This window comes from Taudactylus pleione, unplaced genomic scaffold (assembly GCF_031769625.1).
Source record: "Taudactylus pleione unplaced genomic scaffold, aTauple2 ptg000426l, whole genome shotgun sequence".
Classification (NCBI taxonomy): Eukaryota; Metazoa; Chordata; class Amphibia; order Anura; family Myobatrachidae; genus Taudactylus; species Taudactylus pleione.
The window spans coordinates 411,496-435,787 of NW_028284828.1; positions in this window are offsets into that span (position 1 = coordinate 411,496).

The window sequence follows — 24,292 nt, forward strand, 5'->3', positions numbered from 1 at the left end:
CTGGAGGTGGAGAAAAAGGACACAGCACAGCATGAGCCACTGGAGGTGGAGAGGATTTACAAAGCACAGCAGGAGCCACTGGAGGTGGAGAGGATGGACACAGCACAGCAGGAGCCACTGGAGGTGGAGAGGATGGCCATAGCACAGCAGGAGCCACTGGAGGTGGAGAGGATGGACACTGCACAGCAGGAGCCACTGGAGGTGGAGATGATGGACACAGCACAGCAGGAGCCACTGGAGGTGGAGAGGAAGGACTAAGCACAGCAGCCACTGGACGTGGAGAGGATGGACACAGCAAAGTAGGAGCCACAGGAGTTGGAAAGGAAGGACACAGCACAGCATGAACCACTAAAGGTGGAGAGGATAGACAAATCACAACAGCCACTGGAGGTGGAGAGGAAGGACACATCACAGCAGGAGCCAATGGAGGTGGAGAGGATGGACATAGTACAGCAGGAGCCACTGGAGGTGGAGAAGATGGACACAGCACAGCAGGAGCCACTGGAGGTGGAGAGGATGCACACAGTACAGCATGAGCCACTGGAGTTGGAGAGGATGGACACAGCACAGCAGGAGCCACTGGAGATGGAGAGGATGGACACAGCACAGCAGGAGCCACTTGAGGTGGGGAGGATGGAAACAGCACAGCAGGAGCCACTGGAAGTGGAGAAGATGGACAAAGCACAGCATGAGCCACTAGAGGTGGAGATGATGTACTAAGCACATCATCCACTGGAGGTGGAAAGGATGGACAAAGCAAAGCAGGAGCCAATGGAGGTAGATAGGATGGACACAGCACAGCAGGAGCCGCTAGAGGTGGAGAGGATGGACTAAGCACAGCATCCACTGGCGGTGGAGAGGATAGACAAAGCAAAGCAGGAGCCACTGGAGGTAGAGAGGAAGGACACAGCAAAGCAGGAGCCACCAGAGGTGGACAGGATGGACAAAGCACAGCAGCCACTGGAGGTAGAGAGTATGGACACAGCACAGCAGGAGCCACTGGTGGAGGGGAGGATGGACAAAGCACAGCAGGAGCCACTGGAGGTGGAGAGGATGGACATAGCACAGCAGGAGCCACTAGAGGTGGAGAGGAAGGACACTGTACAGCAGCCACTGGAGGTAGAGAGGATGGAAACAGCACAGTAGGAGCCACTGGAGTTGGGGAGTATGGATACAGCACAGCAGGAGCCACTGGAGGTGGAGAGGATGGACACAGCACAGCAGGAGCCACTGGAGGTTAAGAGGATGGCCATAGCACAGCAGGAGCCACTGGAGGTGGAGAGGATGGACACTGCACAGCAGGAGCCACCGGAGGTGGAGATGATGGACACAGCACAGCAGGAGCCACTGGAGGTGGAGAGGAAGGACTAAGCACAGCAGCCACTGGACGTGGAGAGGATGGACACAGCAAAGTAGGAGCCACAGAAGGTGGAAAGGAAGGACACAGCACAGCATGAACCACTAAAGGTGGAGAGGATAGACAAATCACAACAGCCACTGGAGGTGGAGAGGAAGGACACATCACAGCAGGAGCCAATGGAGGTGGAGAGGATGGACATAGTACAGCAGGAGCCACTGGAGGTGGAGAAGATGGACACAGCACAGCAGGAGCCACTGGAGGTGGAGAGGATGCACACAGTACAGCATGAGCCACTGGAGTTGGAGAGGATGGACACAGCACAGCAGGAGCCACTGGAGATGGAGAGGATGGACACAGCACAGCAGGAGCCACTTGAGGTGGGGAGGATGGAAACAGCACAGCAGGAGCCACTGGAAGTGGAGAAGATGGACAAAGCACAGCATGAGCCACTAGAGGTGGAGAGGATGTACTAAGCACAGCATCCACTGGAGGTGGAAAGGATGGACAAAGCAAAGCAGGAGCCAATGGAGGTAGATAGGATGGACACAGCACAGCAGGAGCCGCTAGAGGTGGAGAGGATGGACTAAGCACAGCATCCACTGGAGGTGGAGAGGATAGACAAAGCAAAGCAGGAGCCACTGGAGGTAGAGAGGAAGGACACAGCAAAGCAGGAGCCACCAGAGGTGGACAGGATGGACAAAACACAGCAGCCACTGGAGGTAGAGAGTATGGACACAGCACAGCAGGAGCCACTGGTGGAGGGGAGGATGGACAAAGCACAGCAGGAGCCACTGGAGGTGGAGAGGATGGACATAGCACAGCAGGAGCCACTAGAGGTGGAGAGGAAGGACACTGTACAGCAGCCACTGGAGGTAGAGAGGATGGAAACAGCACAGTAGGAGCCACTGGAGTTGGTGAGTATGGATACAGCACAGCAGGAGCCACTGGAGGTGGAGAGGATGGACACAGCACAGCAGGAGCCACTGGAGGTGGAGGGATGGCCATAGCACAGCAGGAGCCACTGGAGGTGGAGAGGATGGACACTGCACAGCAGGAGCCACTGGAGGTGGAGATGATGGACACAGCACAGCAGGAGCCACTGGAGGTGGAGAGGAAGGACTAAGCACAGCAGCCACTGGATGTGGAGAGGATGGACACAGCAAAGTAGGAGCCACAGGAGGTGGAAAGGAAGGACACAGCACAGCATGAACCACTAAAGGTAGAGAGGATAGACAAATCACAACAGCCACTGGAGATGGAGAGGAAGGACACATCACAGCAGGAGCCAATGGAGGTGGAGAGGATGGACATAGTACAGCAGGAGCCACTGGAGGTGGAGAAGATGGACACAGCACAGCAGGAGCCACTGGAGGTGGAGAGGATGCACACAGTACAGCATGAGCCACTGGAGTTGGAGAGGATGGACACAGCACAGCAGGAGCCACTGGAGATGGAGAGGATGGACACAGCACAGCAGGAGCCACTTGAGGTGGGGAGGATGGAAACAGCACAGCAGGAGCCACTGGAAGTGGAGAAGATGGACAAAGCACAGCATGAGCCACTAGAGGTGGAGAGGATGTACTAAGCACAGCATCCACTGGAGGTGGAAAGGATGGACAAAGCAAAGCAGGAGCCAATGGAGGTAGATAGGATGGACACAGCACAGCAGGAGCCGCTAGAGGTGGAGAGGATGGACTAAGCACAGCAGCCACTGGAGGTAGAGAGTATGGACACAGCACAGCAGGAGCCACTGGTGGAGGGGAGGATGGACAAAGCACAGCAGGAGCCACTGGAGGTGGAGTGGATGGACATAGCACAGCAGGAGCCACTAGAGGTGGAGAGGAAGGACACTGTACAGCAGCCACTGGAGGTAGAGAGGATGGACACAGCACAGTAGGAGCCACTGGAGTAGGGGAGTATGGAAACAGCACAGCAGGAGCCACTGGAGGTAGAGAGGATGGACAAAGCACAGCAGGAGCCACTGGAGGTGGGGAGCATGGACACAGCACAGCAGGTGCCACTGGAGATGGAGATGGTGGACACAGCACAGCATGAGCCACTGGAGGTGGAGAGAATGGACAAAGCACAGCAGCCACTGGAGGTGGAGAGGATGGACTCAACACAGCAGGAGCCACTGGAGGTAGAGAGGATGGACATAATGAGCCACTGGAGGTGGAGAGGATGGACACAGCAAAGCAGGAGCCACTGGAGGTGAAGAGGATGGATACAGCACAGCTGGAGCCATTGCAGGTAGAGAGGATGGACACAGCACAGCAGGAGCCACTGGAGGTGGAGAGGATGGACACAGCACAGCAGGAGCCACGTGTAGGGGAAAGGATGGACACAGCACAGCATGAGCCACTGGAGGTGGAGAGGATGGACATAGCACAGCAGCCACTGGAGGTGGAGAGGATGGACAAAGCACAGAAGCCACTGGAGGTGGAGAGGATGGATACAGCACAGCAGGAGCCACTGGAGGTAGAGAGGATGGACACAGCACAGCAGGAGCCACTGGAGGTAGAGAGGAAGGACACAGCACAGCATGAACCACAGGAGGTGGAGAGGATGGACAAAGCACAGCAGCCATTGGAGGTGGAGATGGAGGACACAGCACAGCATGAGCCACTGGAGGTGGAGAGGATGGACAAAGCACAGCAGCCATTGGAGATGGAGGACACAGCACAGCGGGAGCCATTAGAGGTGGAGAGGATGGACACAGCACAGCAGGGGCCATTGGAGGTGGAGAGGATGGAAACAGCACAGCAGGAGCCACTGGAGGTTGAGAGGATGGACAGATCACAGCATGAGCCAATGGAGGTGGAGAGGAAGGACACAGCACAGCAGGAGTCACTGGAGGTGGGGTGGATGGACACAGCACAGTAGGAGCCACTGGAGGTGGGGAGGATGGACACAGCAAAGCAGGAGCCACTGGAGGTGGAGAGGATGGACACAGCACAGCATGAGCCACTGGAGGTAGAGGATGGACAAAGCACAGCAGCCACTGGAGGTGGAGAGGAAGGACACAGCACAGCATGAGCCACTGGAGGTGGATGGGATGGACAAAGCACAGCAAGAGCCACTGTAGGTGGAGTGGATGGACATAGCACAGCAGTCACTGGAGGCGGAGAGGAAGGACACAGCACAGCATGAGCCACTGAAGGTGGAGAGAAAGGACAAAGCACCGCAGGAGCCACTGGAGGTGGAGAGGATGGACATAGCACAGCAGCCACTGGAGGTGGAGAGGATGGACAAAGTACAGCAGCCACTGGAGGTGGAGAGGATGGATACAGCACTGCAGGAGCCACTGGAGGTAGAGAGGATGGACACAGCACAGCAGGAGCCACTGGAGGGAGAGAGGAAGGACACAGCACAGCAGGAGCCACTGGAGGTGGGGAGGATGGACACAGCACAGCATGAGCCTCTGGAGGTGGAGAGGATGAACATAGCACAGCAGCCACTGGAGGTGGAGAGGATGGACAAAGCACAGCAGCCACTGGAGGTGGAGAGGATGGATACAGCACAGCAGGAGCCACTGGAGGTAGAGAGGATGGACACAGCACAGCAGGAGCCACTGGAGGTAGAGAGGAAGGACACAGCACAGTAGCCACTGGAGGTGGAGACGAAGGACACAGCACAGCATGAGCCACTGGAGGTGGAGGGGATGGACAAAGCACAGCAAGAGCCACTGGAGGTGGAGAGGATGGACATAGCACAGCAGCCTCTGGAGGTGGAGAGGAAGGACACAGCACAGCAGGAGCCACTGAAGGTGGAGAGAATGGAGAAAGCACAGCAGGAGCCACTGGACGTGGAGAGGATGGACAAAGAACAGCAGGAGCCACTGGAGGTGGAGAGGATGGACAAAGCACAGCAAGAGCCACTGGGGGAAGAGAGGATGGACACAGCACAGCAGGAGCCACTGGAGGTGGAGAGGAAGGACTAAGCACAGCAGCCACTGGCGGTGGAGAGGATGGACACAGCAAAGTAGGAGCCACTGGAGGTGGAAAGGAAGGACACAGCACAGCATGAACCACTAAAGGTGGAGAGGATAGACAAATTACAACAGCCACTGGAGGTGGAGAGGAAGGACACATCACAGCAGGAGCCAATGGAGGTGGAGAGGATGGACATAGTACAGCAGGAGCCGCTGGAGGTGGAGAAGATGGACACAGCACAGCAGGAGCCACTGGAGGTGGAGAGGATGGACACAGCACAGCAGGAGCCACTGGAGGTGGGGAGGATGGACACAGCACTGCATGAGCCACTGGAGGTGGAGAGGATGGACATAGCACAGCAGCCACTGGAGGTGGAGAGGATGGACAAAGCACAGCAGCCACTGGAGGTGGAGAGGATGGATACAGCACATCAGGAGCCACTGGAGGTAGAGAGGATGGACACAGCACAGCAGGAGCCACTGGAGGTAGAGAGGAAGGACACAGCACAGCAGGAGCCACTGGAGGTGGGGAGGATGGACACAGCACAGCATGAGCCTCTGGAGGTGGAGAGGATGAACATACCACAGCAGCCACTGGAGGTGGAGAGGATGGACAAAGCACAGCAGCCACTGGAGGTGGAGAGGATGGATACAGCACAGAAGGAGCCACTGGAGGTAGAGAGGATGAACACAGCACAGCAGGAGCCACTGGAGGTAGAGAGGAAGGACACATCACAGCATGAGCCACTGGAGGTGGAGAGGATGGACATAGCACAGCAGCCACTGGAGGTGGAGAGGATGGACATAGCAAAGCAGGAGCCACTGGAGGTGGAGAGAAAGGACACAGCACAGCATGAGACACTGGAGGTGGAGAGGATTTACAAAGCACAGCAGGAGCCACTGGAGGTGGAGAGGATGGACACAGCACAGCAGGAGCCACTGGAGGTGGAGAGGATGGCCATAGCACAGCAGGAGCCACTGGAGGTGGAGAGGATGGACACTGCACAGCAGGAGCCACTGGAGGTGGAGAGGATGGACACAGCACAGCAGGAGCCACTGGAGTTGGAGAGGATGGACACAGCACAGCAGGAGCCACTGGAGATGGAAAGGATGGACACAGCACAGCAGGAGCCACTTGAGGTGGGGAGGATGGAAACAGCACAGCAGGAGCCACTGGAAGTGGAGAAGATGGACAAAGCACAGCATGAGCCACTAGAGGTGGAGAGGATGGACTAAGCACAGCATCCACTGGAGGTGGAAAGGATGGACAAAGCAAAGCAGGAGCCAATGGAGGTGGAGAGAATGGACTAAGCACAGCATCCACTGGAGATTGAGAGGATGGACAAAGCAAAGCAGGAGCCACTGGAGGTAGAGAGGAAGGACACATCAAAGCAGGAGCCACCAGAGGTGGACAGGATGGACAAAGCACAGCAGCCACTGGAGGTAGAGAGTATGGACACAGCACAGCAGAAGCCACTGGAGAAGGGGAGGATGGACAAAGCACAGCAGGAGCCACTGGAGGTGGAGAGGATGGACACAGCACAGCAGGAGCCACTGGAGGAAGAGATGATGGACACAGCACAGCAGGAGCCAGTGAAGGTGGTGTGGATGGACATAGCACAGCAAGAGCCACTGGTGGTGGAGAGGAAGGACACAGCACAGCAGCCACTGGATGTAGATAGGATGGATACAGCACAGCAGGAGCCACTGGATTTGAGGAGGATGGATACAGCATAGCAGGAGCCACTGGAGGTGGAGAGGATGGACACAGCACAGCAAGAACCACTGGAGGTGGAGAGGATGGACATAGCACAGCAGGAGCCACTAGAGGTGGAGAGGAAGGACACTGTACAGCAGCCACTGGAGGTAGAGAGGATGGAAACAGCACAGTAGGAGCCACTGGAGTTGGGGAGTATGGATACAGCACAGCAGGAGCCACTGGAGGTAGAGAGGATGGATACAGCACAGCAGGAGCCACTGGAGGTGGGGAGGATGGACACAGCACAGCAGGTGCCACTGGAGGTGGAGATGATGGACACAGCACAAAAGGAGCCACTGGAGGTGGAGAGGATGGACACAGCACAGCAGGAGCCACTGGAGGTGGGGAGGATGGACACAGCACAGCAAGAGCCACTGGAGGTGGAGAGGAAGGACACAGCACAGCATGAGCCACTGGAGTGGAAGAGGATAGACTAAGCACAGCATCCACTGGAAATGGAGAGGATGGACAAAGCATAGCAGCCACTGAAGGTGGAGAGAAAGGACACAGCATAGCAGGAGCCACTAGAGGTGGAGAGGATGGACAAAGCACAGAAGCAACTGGAGGTGGAGAGTATGGACACAGCACAGCAGGAGCCACTGGAGGTGTGGAGAATGGACACAGCACAGCAGGAGCCACTGGAGGTGGAGAGGATGGACACAGCACAGCAGGAGCCACTGGAGGTAGAGAGGATTGACAGAGAGGATGGACACAGCACAGCAGGAGCCATGAGGTGGAGAGGATGGACATAGCACAGCAGGAGCCACTGGAGGTGGAGAGTAAGGACACAGCAGGTTCACCTACGGAAATCTTGTTACGACTTTTATTTCCTCTAGATAGTCAAGTTTGATCGTCTTCTCGGCGCTCCACCAGGGCCGTTTCCGACCGCGGCGGGGCCAATCCGAGGACCTCACTAAACCACCAAACTCCAACTGGAGGTAGAGAGGATGGATACAGCACAGTAGGAGCCACAGGAGGTAGTGGAGAGGATGGACGCAGCACAGCAGGAGCCACAGGAGGTTGTGAGGATTAACATAGCACAGCAGGAGCCACAGGAGGTGGAGAGGATGGACACAGCACAGCAGGAGCCACTGGAGGTGGAGAGGATGGACAAAGCACAGCAGCCACTGGAGGTGGAGAGGATGGACACAGAAAAGCAGGAGCCACTGGAGGTGGAGAGGATGGACATAGCACAGCAGCCACTGGAGGTGGAGAGGATGGAAACAGCACAGCAGGAGCCACTGGAGGTAGAGAGGACGGACAGCATGAGCCACTGGAGGTGGAGAGGATGGACACAGCAAAGCAGGAGCCACTGTAGGTGGAGAGGATGGATACAGCACAGTAAGAGCCATTGGAGGTGGAGAGGATGGACACAGCACAGCAGGAGTCACTGGAGGTGGAGAGGATGGACACAGCACAGCAGGAGCCACTGGAGGTAGAGAGGATGGACACAGAACAGCAGGAGCCACTGGAGGTGGAGAGGATGGACATAGCACAGCATGAGCCACTGGAGGTGGAGAGGATGGACACAGCACAGCAGGAGCCACTGGAGGTGGAGATGATGGACACAACACAGCAGGAGCCACTGGAGGTGGAGAGGATGGACACAGCACAGCATGAGCAACTGGAGATGGAGAGGATGGACATAGCACTGCAGCCACTGGAAGTGGAGAGGAAGGACACAGCACAGCATGAGCCACTGGAGGTAGAGAGGATGGACATAGCACAGCAGCCACTGGAGGTGGAGAGGATGGACACAGCACAGCAGGAGCCACTGGCAGTGGAGAGGATGGACAAAGCACAGCAGCCACTGGAGGTGGAGAGGATGGACACAACACAGCAGGAGCCACTGGAGGTAGAGAGGATGGACAGCATGAGCCACTGGAGGTGGAGAGGATGGATACAGCACAGCTGGAGCCATTGCAGATAGAGAGGATGGACACAGCACAGCAGGAGCCACTGGAGGTGGAGAGGATGGACACAGCACAGCAGGAGAAAATGGAGGTGGAGAGGAAGGACACAGCACAGCAGGAGCCACGTGTAGGGGATAGGATGAACACAGCACAGCATGAGCCACTGGATGTGGAGAGGATGGACATAGCACAGCAGCCACTGGAGGTGGAGAGGATGGACAAAGCACAGTAGCCACTGGAGGTGGAGAGGATGGATACAGCACAGCAGGAGCCACTGGAGGTAGAGAGGATGGACACAGCACAGCAGGAGCCACTGGAGGTAGAGAGGAAGGACACAGCACAGCATGAACCACTGGAGGTGGAGAGGATGGACAAAGCACAGCAGCCATTGGAGGTGGAGATGGAGGACACAGCACAGCATGAGCCACTGGAGGTGGAGAGGATGGACAAAGCACAGCAGCCATTGGAGGTGGAGATGGAGGACACAGCACAGCAGGAGCCATTGGAGGTGGAGAGGGTGGACACAGCACAGCAGGGGCCATTGGAGGTGGAGAGGATGGAAACAGCACTGCAGGAGCCACTGGAGGTTGAGAGGATAGACAGATCACAGCATGAGCCAATGGAGGTGGAGTGGATGGACACAGCACAGCAGGAGTCACTGGAGGTGGGGAGGATGGACACAGCACAGCAGGGGCCACTGGAGGTGGGGAGGATGGACACAGCAAACCAGGAGCCACTGGAGGTGGAGAGGATGGACACAGCACAGCATGAGCCACTGGAGGTAGAGAGGATGGACAAACCACAGCAGCCACTGGAGGTGGAGAGGAAGGACACAGCACAGCATGAGCCACTGGAGGTGGAGAGGATGGACAAAGCACAGCAAGAGCCACTGGAGGAGGACAGGATGGACATAGCACAGCAGCCACTGGAGGTGGAGAGGAAGGACACAGCACAGCATGAGCCACTGAAGGTGGAGAGAATGGAGAAAGCACAGCAGGAGCCACTGGAGGTGGAGAGGATGGACAAAGCACCACAGGAGCCACTGGAGGTGGAGAGGATGGACACAGCACAGCAGGAGCCACTAGAGGTAGATAGGAAGGACACAGCACAGCAGCCACTGGAGGTGGAGAGGAAGGACACAGCACAGCATGAGCCACTGGAGGTGGAGGGGATGGACAAAGCACAGCAAGAGCCACTGGAGGTGGAGAGGATGGACATAGCACAGCAGCCACTAGAGGCGGAGAGGATGGACAAAGAACAGCAAGAGCCACTGAAGGTAGAGAGGATGGACACAGAACAGCAGGAGCCACTGAAGGTGGGGAGGATGGACACAGCACAGCCTGAGCCACTGGAGGTGGAGAGGATGGACATAGCACAGCAGCCACTGGAGGTGGAGAGGATGGACAAAGCACAGCAGCCACTGGAGGTGGAGAGGATGGATACATCACAGCAGGAGCCAATGGAGGTAGAGAGGATGGACACAGCACAGCAGGAGCCACTGGAGGTAGAGAGGAAGGACACAGTACAGCAGGAGCCACTGGAGGTGGGGAGGATGGACACAGCACAGCATGAGCATCTGGAGCTGGAGAGGATGAACATAGCACAGCAGCCACAGGAGGTGGAGAGGATGGACAAAGCACAGCAGCCACTGGAGGTGGAGAGGATGGATACAGCACAGCAGGAGCCACTGGAGGTAGAGAGGATGAACACAGCACAGCAGGAGCCACTGGAGGTAGAGAGGAAGGACACAGCACTCCATGAGCCACTGGAGGTGGAGAGGATGGACATAGCACAGCAGCCACTGGAGGTGGAGAGGATGGACATAGCAAAGCAGGAGCCACTGGAGGTGGAGAGAAAGGACACAGCACAGCATGAGCCACTGGAGGTGGAGAGGATTTACAAAGCACAGCAGCCACTGGAGGTGGAGAAGGAGGACACAGCACAGCAGGAGCCAATGGAGGTGGAGAGGATGGACACAGCACTGCAACCACTGGAGGTAGAGTGGATGGACACAGAACAGCAGGAGCCACTGGAGGTGGAGAGGATGGCCATAGCACAGCAGGAGCCACTGGAGGTTGAGAGAGTGGAAACAGCACAGCAGGAGCCACTGTAGGTAGAGAGGATGGATACAGCACAGCAGGAGCCACTGGAGGTGGAGAGGATGGACACTGCACAGCAGGAGCCACTGGAGGTGGAGATAATGGACACAGCACAGCAGGAGCCACTGGAGGTGGAGAGGATGGACACAGCACAGCAGGAGCCACTGGAGGTGGGGAGGATGGACACAGCACAGCAAGAGCCACTGGAGGTGGAGAGAATGGACACAGCACAGCAGGAGCCACTGGAGGTGGAGAGGATGGACACAGCACAGCATGAGCCACTGGAGTGGAAGAGGATAGACTAAGCTCAGCATCCACTGGAAGTGGAGAGGATGGACAAAGCATAGCAGCCACTGGAGGTGGATAGAAAGGACACAGCATAGCAGGAGCCACTAGAGGTGGAGAGGATGGACAAAGCACAGAAGCAACTGGAGGTGGAGAGTATGGACACAGCACAGCAGGAGCCACTGGAGGTGGAGAGAAAGGACACAGCACAGCATGAGCCACTGGAGGTGGAGAGGATTTACAAAGCACAGCAGCCACTGGAGGTGGAGAGGGAGGACACAGCACAGCAGGAGCCAATGGAGGTGGAGAGGATGGACACAGCACTGCAACCACTGGAGGTAGAGTGGATGGACACAGCACAGCAGGAGCCACTGGAGGTGGAGAGGATGGCCATAGCACAGCAGGAGCCACTGGAGGTGGAGAGAGTGGACACAGCACAGCAGGAGCCACTGTAGGTGGAGAGGATGGATACAGCACAGCAGGAGCCACTGGAGGTGGAGAGGATGGACACTGCAAAGCAGGAGCCACTGGAGGTGGAGATGATGGACACAGCACAGCAGGAGCCACTGGAGGTGGAGAGGATGGACACAGCACAGCAGGAGCCACTGGAGGTGGGGAGGATGGACACAGCACAGCACGAGCCACTGGAGGTGGAGAGGATGGACACAGCACAGCAGGAGCCACTGGAGGCGGAGAGGATGGACACAGCACAGCATGAGCCACTGGAGTGGAAGAGGATAGACTAAGCTCCGCATCCACTGGAAGTGGAGAGGATGGACAAAGCATAGCAGCCACTGGAGGTGGATAGAAAGGACACAGCATAGCAGGAGCCACTAGAGGTGGAGAGGATGGACAAAGCACAGAAGCAACTGGAGGTGGAGAGTATGGACACAGCACCGCAGGAGCCACTGGAGGTGGGGAGAATGTACACAGCACAGCAGGAGCCACTGGAGGTGGAGAGGATGGACACAGCACAGCAGGAGCCACTGTAGGTAGAGAGGATTGACAGAGAGGATGGACTCAGCACAGCAGGAGCCACAGGAGGTGGAGAGGATGGACATAGCACAGCAGGAGCCACTGGATGTGGAGAGTAAGGACACAGCAGGTTCACCTACGGAAACCTTGTTACGACTTTTATTTCCTCTAGATATTCAAGGTTGATCGTCTTCTCGGCGCTCCACCAGGGCCGTTTCTGACCCCGGCGGGGCCAATCCGAGGACCTCACTAAACCATAAAGCTCCAACTGGAGGTAGAGAGGATGGATACAGCACAGCAGGAGCCACAGGTGGTTGTGGAGAGGATGGACACAGCACAGCAGGAGCCACAGGAGGTTGTGAGGATTAACATAGCACAGCAGGAGCCACTGGAGGTGTAGAGGATGGACACAGCACAGCAAGAGCCACTGGAGGTGGAGAGGATGGACAAAGCACAGCAGCCACTGGAGGTGGAGAGGATGGACACATCAAAGCAGGAGCCACTGGAGGTGGAGAGGATGGATACAGCACAGCAGGAGCCATTGGAGGTAGAGAGGATGGACACAGCACAGCAGGAGCCACTGGAGGTGGAGAGGATGAACACAGCACAGCAGGAGAAAATGGAGTTGGAGAGGATGGACACTGCACAGCAGGAGCCACGTGTAGGGGAAAGGATGGACACAGCACAGCATGAGCCACTGGAGGTGGAGAGGATGGACATAGCACAGCAGCCACTGGAGGTGGACAGGATGGACAAAGCACAGCAGCCACTGGAGGTGGAGAGGATGGATACAGAACAGCAGGAGACACTGGAGGTGGAGAGGATGGACACAGCACAGCAGGAGCCACTGGAGGTAGAGAGGAAGGACACAGCACAGCATGAGCCACTGGAGGTGGAGAGGATGGACAAAGCACAGCAGCCATTGGATGTGGAGTTGGAGGACACAGCACAGAAGGAGCCACTGGAGGTGGAGAGGATGGACACAGCACAGCAGGAGCCATTGGAGGTGGAGAGGATGGACACAGCACAGCAGGGGCCATTGGAGGTGGAGAGGATGGAAACAGCACAGCATGAGCCACTGGAGGTGAAGAAGAAGGACACAGCACAGCAGCCACTGTAGGTAGAGAGGATGGAAACAGCACAGTAGGAGCCACTTGAGGTGAGGAGGATGGATACTGCACAGCAGGAGCCACTGGAGGTAAAGAGAATGGACACAGCACAGCAGGAGCCATTGGAGGTGAGGAGGAAGGACACAGCACAGCAGAAGCCACTGGAGGTGGAGAGGATTCACATACTATAGCAGCCACTGGAGGTAGAGTGGATGGACACAGCACAGCAGGAGCCACTGGAGGTAGAGAGGATGGATACAGCACAGAAGGAGCCACTGGAGGTAGAGGATGGACACAGCACAGCAGGAGCCACTGTAGGTGGAGAGGATGGACACAGCACAGCATGAGCCACTGGAGGTGGAGAGGATGGACACAGCACAGCAGCCACTGGAGGTGGAGAGAATGGACAGCATGAGCCACTGGAGGTGGAGAGGATGGACGCAGCAAAGCAGGAGCCACTGGAGGTAGAGAGGATGGACAGCATGAGCCACTGGAGGTGGAGAGGATGGACACAGCAAAGCAGGAGCCACTGGAGGTGGAGAGGATGGATACAGCACAGCTGGAGCCATTGGAGGTAGAGAGGATGGACACAGCACAGCAGGAGAAAATGGAGGTGGAGAGGATGGACACAGCACAGCAGCAGCCACATATAGGGGAAAGGATGGACACAGCACAGCATGAGCCACTGGAGGTGGAGAGGATGGACATAGCACAGCAGCCACTGGAGGTGAAGAGGATGGACAAAGCATAGCAGCCACTGGAGGTGGAGAGGATGGATACAGCACAGCAGGAGCCACTGGAGGTGGAGAGGAAGGACAAAGCACAGCAGGAGCCACTGGAGGTATAGAGGATGGACACAGCACAGCAGGAGCTACTGGAGGTAGAGAGGAAGGACACAGCACAGCATGAGCCACTGGAGGTGGAGAGGATGGACATAGCACAGCAGCCACTGGAGGTGGAGAGGATGGACATAGCAAAGCAGGAGCCACTGGAGGTGGAGAGAAAGGACACAGCACAGCATGAGCCACTGGAGGTGGAGAGGATTTACAAAGCACAGCAGCCACTGGAGGTGGAGAGGTAGGACACAGCACAGCATGAGCCAATGGAAGAGGAGAGGATGGACACAGCACAGCAACCACTGGAGGTAGAGTGGACGGACACAGCACAGCAGGAGCCACTGTAGGTGGAGAGGTTGGCCATAGCACAGCAGGAGCCACTGGAGGTGGAGAGGATGGACACAACCAGCTGGAGCCACTGGAGGTAGAGAGGATTGACAGAGAGGATGGACACAGCACAGCAGGAGCCACTGGAGGTGGAGAGGATGGACATAGCACAGCAGGAGCCACTGGAGGTGGAGAGTAAGGACACAGCAGGTTCACCTACGGAAACCTTGTTATGACTTTTATTTCCTCTAGATAGTCAAGGTTGATCGTCTTCTCGGCGCTCCACCAGGGCCGTTTCTGACCCCGGCGGGGCCAATCCGAGGACCTCACTAAACCATAAAGCTCCAAATGGAGGTAGAGAGGATGGATACAGCACAGCAGGAGCCACAGGAGGTTGTGGAGAGGATGGATGCAGCACAGCAGAAGCCACTGGAGGTGGAGAGGATTCACATAGCATAGCAGCCACTAGAGGTAGAGTGGATGGACACAGCACAGCAGGAGCCACTGGAGGTAGAGAGGATGGATACAGCACCGAAGGAGCCACTGGAGGTAGAGAGGATGGACACAGCACAGCAGGAGCCACTGGAGGTGGAGAGGATGGACACCGCACAGCATGAGCCACTGGAGGTGGAGACGATGGACACAGCACAGCAGGAGCCACAGGAGGTGGAGATGATGGACTTAGCACAGCAGCCACTGGAGGTGGACAGGATGGACACAGCACAGCAGGAGCCACTGGAGGTGGAGAGGATGGACAAATCACAGCAGCCACTGGAGGTGGAGAGGATGGACACAACACAGCAGGAGCCACTGGAGGTAGAGAGGATGGACAGCATGAGCCACTGGAGGTGGAGAGGATGGACACAGCAAAGCAGGAGCCATTGGAGGTGGAGAGGATGGACACAGCACAGCAGGGGCCATTGGAGGTGGAGAGGATGGAAACAGCACAGCATGAGCCACTGGAGGTGAAGAAGAAGGACACAGCACAGCAGCCACTGTAGGTAGAGAGGATGGAAACAGCACAGTAGGAGCCACTTGAGGTGAGGAGGATGGATACTGCACAGCAGGAGCCACTGGAGGTAAAGAGAATGGACACAGCACAGCAGGAGCCATTGGAGGTGAGGAGGAAGGACACAGCACAGCAGAAGCCACTGGAGGTGGAGAGGATTCACATACTATAGCAGCCACTGGAGGTAGAGTGGATGGACACAGCACAGCAGGAGCCACTGGAGGTAGAGAGGATGGATACAGCACAGAAGGAGCCACTGGAGGTAGAGGATGGACACAGCACAGCAGGAGCCACTGTAGGTGGAGAGGATGGACACAGCACAGCATGAGCCACTGGAGGTGGAGAGGATGGACACAGCACAGCAGCCACTGGAGGTGGAGAGAATGGACAGCATGAGCCACTGGAGGTGGAGAGGATGGACGCAGCAAAGCAGGAGCCACTGGAGGTAGAGAGGATGGACAGCATGAGCCACTGGAGGTGGAGAGGATGGACACAGCAAAGCAGGAGCCACTGGAGGTGGAGAGGATGGATACAGCACAGCTGGAGCCATTGGAGGTAGAGAGGATGGACACAGCACAGCAGGAGAAAATGGAGGTGGAGAGGATGGACACAGCACAGCAGCAGCCACATATAGGGGAAAGGATGGACACAGCACAGCATGAGCCACTGGAGGTGGAGAGGATGGACATAGCACAGCAGCCACTGGAGGTGAAGAGGATGGACAAAGCATAGCAGCCACTGGAGGTGGAGAGGATGGATACAGCACAGCAGGAGCCACTGGAGGTGGAGAGGAAGGACAAAGCACAGCAGGAGCCACTGGAGGTATAGAGGATGGACACAGCACAGCAGGAGCTACTGGAGGTAGAGAGGAAGGACACAGCACAGCATGAGCCACTGGAGGTGGAGAGGATGGACATAGCACAGCAGCCACTGGAGGTGGAGAGGATGGACATAGCAAAGCAGGAGCCACTAGAGGTGGAGAGAAAGGACACAGCACAGCATGAGCCACTGGAGGTGGAGAGGATTTACAAAGCACAGCAGCCACTGGAGGTGGAGAGGTAGGACACAGCACAGCATGAGCCAATGGAAGAGGAGAGGATGGACACAGCACAGCAACCACTGGAGGTAGAGTGGACGGACACAGCACAGCAGGAGCCACTGTAGGTGGAGAGGTTGGCCATAGCACAGCAGGAGCCACTGGAGGTGGAGAGGATGGACACAACCAGCTGGAGCCACTGGAGGTAGAGAGGATTGACAGAGAGGATGGACACAGCACAGCAGGAGCCACTGGAGGTGGAGAGGATGGACATAGCACAGCAGGAGCCACTGGAGGTGGAGAGTAAGGACACAGCAGGTTCACCTACGGAAACCTTGTTATGACTTTTATTTCCTCTAGATAGTCAAGGTTGATCGTCTTCTCGGCGCTCCACCAGGGCCGTTTCTGACCCCGGCGGGGCCAATCCGAGGACCTCACTAAACCATAAAGCTCCAAATGGAGGTAGAGAGGATGGATACAGCACAGCAGGAGCCACAGGAGGTTGTGGAGAGGATGGATGCAGCACAGCAGAAGCCACTGGAGGTGGAGAGGATGGATACAGCACCGAAGGAGCCACTGGAGGTAGAGAGGATGGACACAGCACAGCAGGAGCCACTGGAGGTGGAGAGGATGGACACCGCACAGCATGAGCCACTGGAGGTGGAGAGGATGGACACCGCACAGCATGAGCCACTGGAGGTGGAGAGGATGGACACCGCACAGCATGAGCCACTGGAGGTGGAGACGATGGACACAGCACAGCAGGAGCCACAGGAGGTGGAGATGATGGACTTAGCACAGCAGCCACTGGAGGTGGACAGGATGGACACAGCACAGCAGGAGCCACTGGAGGTGGAGAGGATGGACAAATCACAGCAGCCACTGGAGGTGGAGAGGATGGACACAACACAGCAGGAGCCACTGGAGGTAGAGAGGATGGACAGCATGAGCCACTGGAGGTGGAGAGGATGGACACAGCAAAGCAGGAGCCACTGGAGGTGGAGAGGATGGATACAGCACAGCTGGAGCCATTGGAGGTAGAGAGGATGGACACAGCACAGCAGGAGCCACTGAAGGTGGAGAGGATGGACACAGCACAGCAGGAGAAAATGGAGGTGGAGAGGATGGACACAGCAAAGCAGCAGCCACATATAGGGGAAAGGATGGACACAGCACAGCATGAGCCACTGGAGGTGGAGAGGATGGACATAGCACAGCAGCCACTGGAGGTGAAGAGGATGGACAAAGCACAGCAGCCACTGGAGGTGGAGAGGAAGGATACAGCACAGCAGGAGCCACTGGAGGTGGAGAGGATGGACAAAGCACAGCATGAGCCACTGGAGGTGGAGAGGATGGATACAGCACAGCAGGAGCCACTGGAGGTAGAGAGGAGGGACACAGCACACCAGGAGCTACTGGAGGTAGAGAGGAAGGACACAGCACAGCATGAGCCACTGGAGGTGGAGAGGAAGGACATAGCACAGCAGCCACTGGAGGTAGAGTGGATGGACACAGCACAGCAGGAGCCACTGGAGGTGGAGAGGATGTATACAGCACAGCAGGAGCCACAGGCGGTAGAGAGGATGGACACAGCACAGCAGGAGCCACTGGAGGTAGAGAGGAAGGACACAGCACAGCATGAGCCACTGGAGGTGGAGAGAATGGACAAAGCACAGCAGCCATTGGAGGTGGAGATGGAGGACACAGCACAGCATGAGCCAATGGAGGTGGAGAGGATGGACATAGCAAAGCAGGAGCCACTGGAGGTGGAGAGGAAGGACACAGCACAGTATGAGCGACTGGAGGTGGGGAGGATTTACAATGCACAGCAGCCACTGTAGGTGGAGAGGGAGGACACAGCACAGCAGGAGCCAATGGAGGTGGAGAGGATGGACATAGCACAGAAACCACTGAAGGTAGAGTGGATGGACACAGCACAGCAGTAGCCACTGGAGGTGGAGAGGGTGGCCATAGCACAGCAGGAGCCACTGGAGGTGGAGAGGATGGACACAGCACAGCAGGAGCCACTGTAGGTGGAGAGGATGGATAGAGCACAGCAGGAGCCACTGGTGGTGGAGAGGATGGACACAGCACAGCAGGAGCCACTGGAGGTGGAGATGATGGACACAGCACAGCAGGAGCCACTGGAGGTGGAGAGGATGGACACAGCACAGCAGGAGCCACTGGAGGTGGGGAGGATGGACACAGCACAGCAAGAGCCACTGGAGGTTGAGAGGATGGACACAGCACAGCAGGAGCCACTGGAGGTGGAGAGGATGGACACAGCACAGCAGGAGCCACTGAAAGTAGATATGACGGACAGCATGAGCCACTGGAGGTGGAGAGGATGGACACAGCAAAGCAGGAGCCACTGGAGGTGGAGAGGATGGACACAGCACAGCAGGAGCCATTGGAGGTAGAGAGGATGGACACAGCACAGCAGGAGCCACTGGAGGTGGAGAGGATGGACACAGCACAGCAGGAGAAAATGGAGTTGGAGAGGATGGACACAGCACAGCAGGACCCACGTGTAGGGGAAAGGATGGACACAGCACAGCATGAGCCACTGGAGGTGGAGAGGATGGACATAGCACAGCAGCCACTGGAGGAGGAGAGGATGGATACAGCACAGCAGGAGACACTGGAGGTAGAGAGGATGGACACAGTACAGCAGGAGCCACTGGAGGTAGAGTGGAAGGATACAGCACAGCATGAGCCACTGGAGGTGGAGAGAATGGACAAAGCACAGCAGCCATTGGAGGTGGAGTTGGAGGACACAGCACAGAGTGAGCCACTGGAGGTGGAGAGGATGGACACAGCACAGCAGGAGCCATTGGAGGTGGAGAGGATGGACACAGCACAGCATGAGCCACTGGAGGTGGAGAGGAAGGACAAAGCACAGAAGCAACTGGAGGTGGAGAGTATGGACACAGCACAGCAGGAGCCACTGGAGGTGGGGAGAATGGACACAGCACAGCAGGAGCCACTGGAGGTGGAGAGGATGGACACAGCATAGCAGGAGCCACTGTAGGTAGAGAGGATTGGCAGAGAGGATGGATACAGCCCAGCAGGAGCCACTGGAGGTGGAGAGGAAGGACATAGCACAGCAGGAGCCACTGGAGGTGGAGAGTAAGGACACAGCAGGTTCACCTATGGAAACCTTGTTACGACTTTTATTTCCTCTAGATAGTCAAGTTTGATCCTCTTCTCGGCGCTCCACAAGTGCCGTTTCCGACCCCGGCGGGGCCAATCCGAGGACCTCACTAAACCACCAAACTCCAACTGGAGGTAGAGAGGATGGATACAGCACAGCAGGAGCCACAGGAGGTTGTGGAGAGGATGGACGCAGCACAGCAGGAGCCACAGGAGGTTGTGAGGATTAACATAGCACAGCAGGAGCCACTGGAGTTGGAGAGGATGGACACAGCACAGCAGGAGCCACTGAAGGTGGAGTGGATGGACAAAGCACACCAGCCGCTGGAGGTGGAGAGGATGGACACAGAACAGCAGGAGCCACTGGAGGTGGAGAGGATGGACATAGCACAGCAGCCACTGGAGGTAGAGAGGATGGACACAACACAGCAGGAGCCACTGGAGGTAGAGAGGATGGACAGCATGAGCCACTGGAGGTGGAGAGGATGGACACAGCAAAGCATGAGCCACTGGAGCTGGAGATGATGGATACAGCACAGCAGGAGCCATTGAAGGTAGAGAGGATGGACACAGCACAGCAGGAGCCATTGGAGGTAGAGAGGATGGACACAGCACAGCAGGAGCCACTGGAGGTGGAGAGGATGGACACAGCACAGCAGGAGAAAATGGAGTTGGAGAGGATGGACACAGCACAGCAGGACCCACTTGTAGGGGAAAGGATGGACACAGCACAGCATGAGCCACTGGAGGTGGAGAGGATGGACATAGCACAGCAGCCACTGGAGGAGGAGAGGATGGATACAGCACAGCAGGAGACACTGGAGGTAGAGAGGATGGACACAGCACAGCAGGAGCCACTGGAGGTAGAGTGGAAGGATACAGCACAGCATGAGCCACTGGAGGTGGAGAGAATGGACAAAGCACAGCAGCCATTGGAGGTGGAGTTGGAGGACACAGCACAGAGTGAGCCACTGGAGGTGGAGAGGATGGACACAGCACAGCAGGAGCCATTGGAGGTGGAGAGGATGGACACAGCACAGCATGAGCCACTGGAGGTGGAGAGGAAGGACAAAGCACAGAAGCAACTGGAGGTGGAGAGTATGGACACAGCACAGCAGGAGCCACTGGAGGTGGGGAGAATGGACACAGCACAGCAGGAGCCACTGGAGGTGGAGAGGATGGACACAGCACAGCAGGAGCCACTGGAGGTGGAGAGGATGGACACAGCACAGCAGGAGCCACTGGAGGTGGGGAGGATGGACACAGCACAGCAAGAGCCACCGGAGGTGGAGAGGATGGACACAGCACAGCAGGAGCCACTGGAGGTGGAGAGGATGGACACAGCACAGCAGGAGCCACTGAAAGTAGATATGACGGACAGCATGAGCCACTGGAGGTGGAGAGGATGGACACAGCAAAGCAGGAGCCACTGGAGGTGGAGAGGATGGATACAGCACAGCAGGAGCCATTGGAGGTAGAGAGGATGGACACAGCACAGCAGGAGCCACTGGAGGTGGAGAGGATGGACACAGCACAGCAGGAGAAAATGGAGTTGGAGAGGATGGACACAGCACAGCAGGACCCACGTGTAGGGGAAAGGATGGACACAGCACAGCATGAGCCACTGGAGGTGGAGAGGATGGACATAGCACAGCAGCCACTGGAGGAGGAGAGGATGGATACAGCACAGCAGGAGACACTGGAGGTAGAGAGGATGGACACAGCACAGCAGGAGCCACTGGAGGTAGAGTGGAAGGATACAGCACAGCATGAGCCACTGGAGGTGGAGAGAATGGAAACAACACAGCATGAGCCACTGGAGGTGGAGAGGAAGGACACAGCACAGCAGCCACTGGAGGTAGAGAGGATGGAAACAGCACAGTAGGAGCCACTGGAGGTGAGGAGGATGGATACTGCACAGCAGGAGCCACTGTAGGTAAAGAGAATGGACACAGCACAACAGGAGCCATTGGAGGTGAGGAGGATGGACACAGCACAGCAGAAGCAACTGGAGGTGGAGAGGATTCACATAGCATCGCAGCCACTGGCGGTAGAGTGGATGGACACAGCACAGCAGGAGCCACTGTAGGTAGAGAGGATGGATACAGCACCGCAGGAGCCACTGGAGGTAGAGAGGATGGACACAGCACAGCAGGAGCCACTGGAGGTGGAGAGGATGGACACAGCACAGCATGAGCCACTGGAGTGGAAGAGGATAGACTAAGCACAGCATCCACTGGAAGTGGAGAGGATGGACAAAGCATAGCAGCCACTGGAGGTGGAGAGAAAGGACACAGCATAGCAGCAGCCACTAGAGGTGGAGAGGATGGACAAAGCACAGAAGCAACTGGAGGTGGAGAGTATGGACACAGCACAGCAGGAGCCACTGGAGGTCGGGAGAATGGACACAGCACAGCAGGAGCCACTGGAGCTGGAGAGGATGGACACAGCACAGCAGGAGCCACTGGAGGTAGAGAGGATTGGCAGAGAGGATGGATACAGCACAGTAGGAGCCACAGGAGGTGGAGAGGATGGACACAGCACAGCAGGAGCCACTGAAGGTGGAGAGGATGGACAAAGCACAGCAGCCACTGGAGGTGGAGAGGATGGACACAGAACAGCAGGAGCCACTGGAGGTGGAGAGGATGGACATAGCACAGCAGCCACTGGAGGTGGAGAGGATGGACAAAGCACAGCAGCCACTGGAGGTGGAGAGGATGGATACAGCACAGCAGGAGCCACTGGAGGTAGAGAGGAATGACACAGCACAGCATGAGCCACTTGAGGTGGAGAGGATGGTCAAAGCACAGCAGCCATTGGAGGTGGAGATGGAGGACACAGCACAGCATGAGCCACTGGAGGTGGAGAGGATGGACAAAGAACAGCAGCCATTGGAGTTGGAGATGGAGGACACAGCACAGCAGGAGCCATTGGAGGTGGAGAGGTTGGAAACAGCACAGCTGGAGCCACTGGAGGTGGAGAGGATGGACACAGCACAGCAGCCACTGGAGGTGGAGAGGATGGACACAGCACAGCAGGAGCCACTGGAGGTAGAGAGGATGGACAGCATGAGCCACTGGAGGTGGAGAGGATGGACATAGCACAGCAGGAGCCACTGGAGGTGGAGAGGATGGACACAGCAAAGCAGGAGCCACTGGACGTGGAGAGGATGGATACAGCACAGCTGGAGCCAATGGAGGTAGAGAGGATGGACACAGCACAGCAGGAGCCACTGGAGGTGGAGTGGATGGACACAGCACAGTAGGAGAAATTGGAGGTGGAGAGGATGGACACATCCAGCAGGATCCACGTGTAGGGGAAAGGATGGATACAGCACAGCATGAGCCACTGTAGTGTAGAGGATGGACATAGCACAGCAGCCACTGGAGGTGGAGAGGATGGACCAAGCACAGCAGCCACTGGATGTGGAGAGGATGGATACAGCACAGCAGGAGCCACTGGAGGTGGAGAGGATGGACACAGCACAGCATGAGCCACTGGAGGTGGAGAAAATGGACACAGCACAGCAGGAGTCACTATAGGTGGGGAGGATGGACACAGCAGAGCAGGAGCCACTGGAGGTGGTGAGGATGGACACAGCAAAGCAGGAGCCACTGGAGGTGGAGAGGATGGACACAGCACAGCATGTGCCACTGGAGGTAGAGAGGATGGACAAAGCACAGCAGCCACTGGAGGTGGAGAGGAAGGACACAGCACAGCATGAGCCACTGGAAGTGGAGGGGATGGACAAAGTAAAGCAAGAGCCACTGAAGGTGGAGAGAATGGAGAAAGTACAGCAGGAGCCACTGGAGGTGGAGAGGATGGACAACGCACCACAGGAGCCACTGGAGGTGGAGAGGATGGACAAAGCACAGCAAGAGCCACAGGAGGTAGAGAGGATGGACACAGCACAGCAGGAGCCACTGGAGGTGGGGAGGATGCACACAGCAAAGCATGAGCCACAGGAGGTGGTTAGGTTGGACATAGCACAGCAGCCACTGGAGGTGGAGAGGATGGACAAATCACAGCAGCCACTGGAGGTGGAGAGGATGGATACAGCACAGCAGGAGCCACTGGAGGTAGAGAGGATGGACACAGCACAGCAGGAGCCACTGGAGGTAGAGAGGAAGGACACAGCACAGCATGAGCCACTTGAGGTGGAGAGGATGGACAAAGCACAGCAGCCATTGGAGGTGGAGATGGAGGACACAGCACAGCATGAGCCACTGGAGGTGGAGAGGATGGACAAAGCACAGCAGCCATTGGAGATGGAGATGGAGGACACAGCACAGCAGGAGCCATTGGAGGTGGAGAGGATGGACACAGCACAGAAGGGGCCTTTGGAGGTGGAGAGGATGGACACAGCACAGCAGGAGCCACTGGAGGTGGAGAGGATGGACACAGCACAGCATGGGCCACTGGAGGTGGAGAGGATGGACACTGCACAGCAGGAGTCACTGGAGGTGGGGAGGATGGACACAGCACAGCAGGAGCCACTGG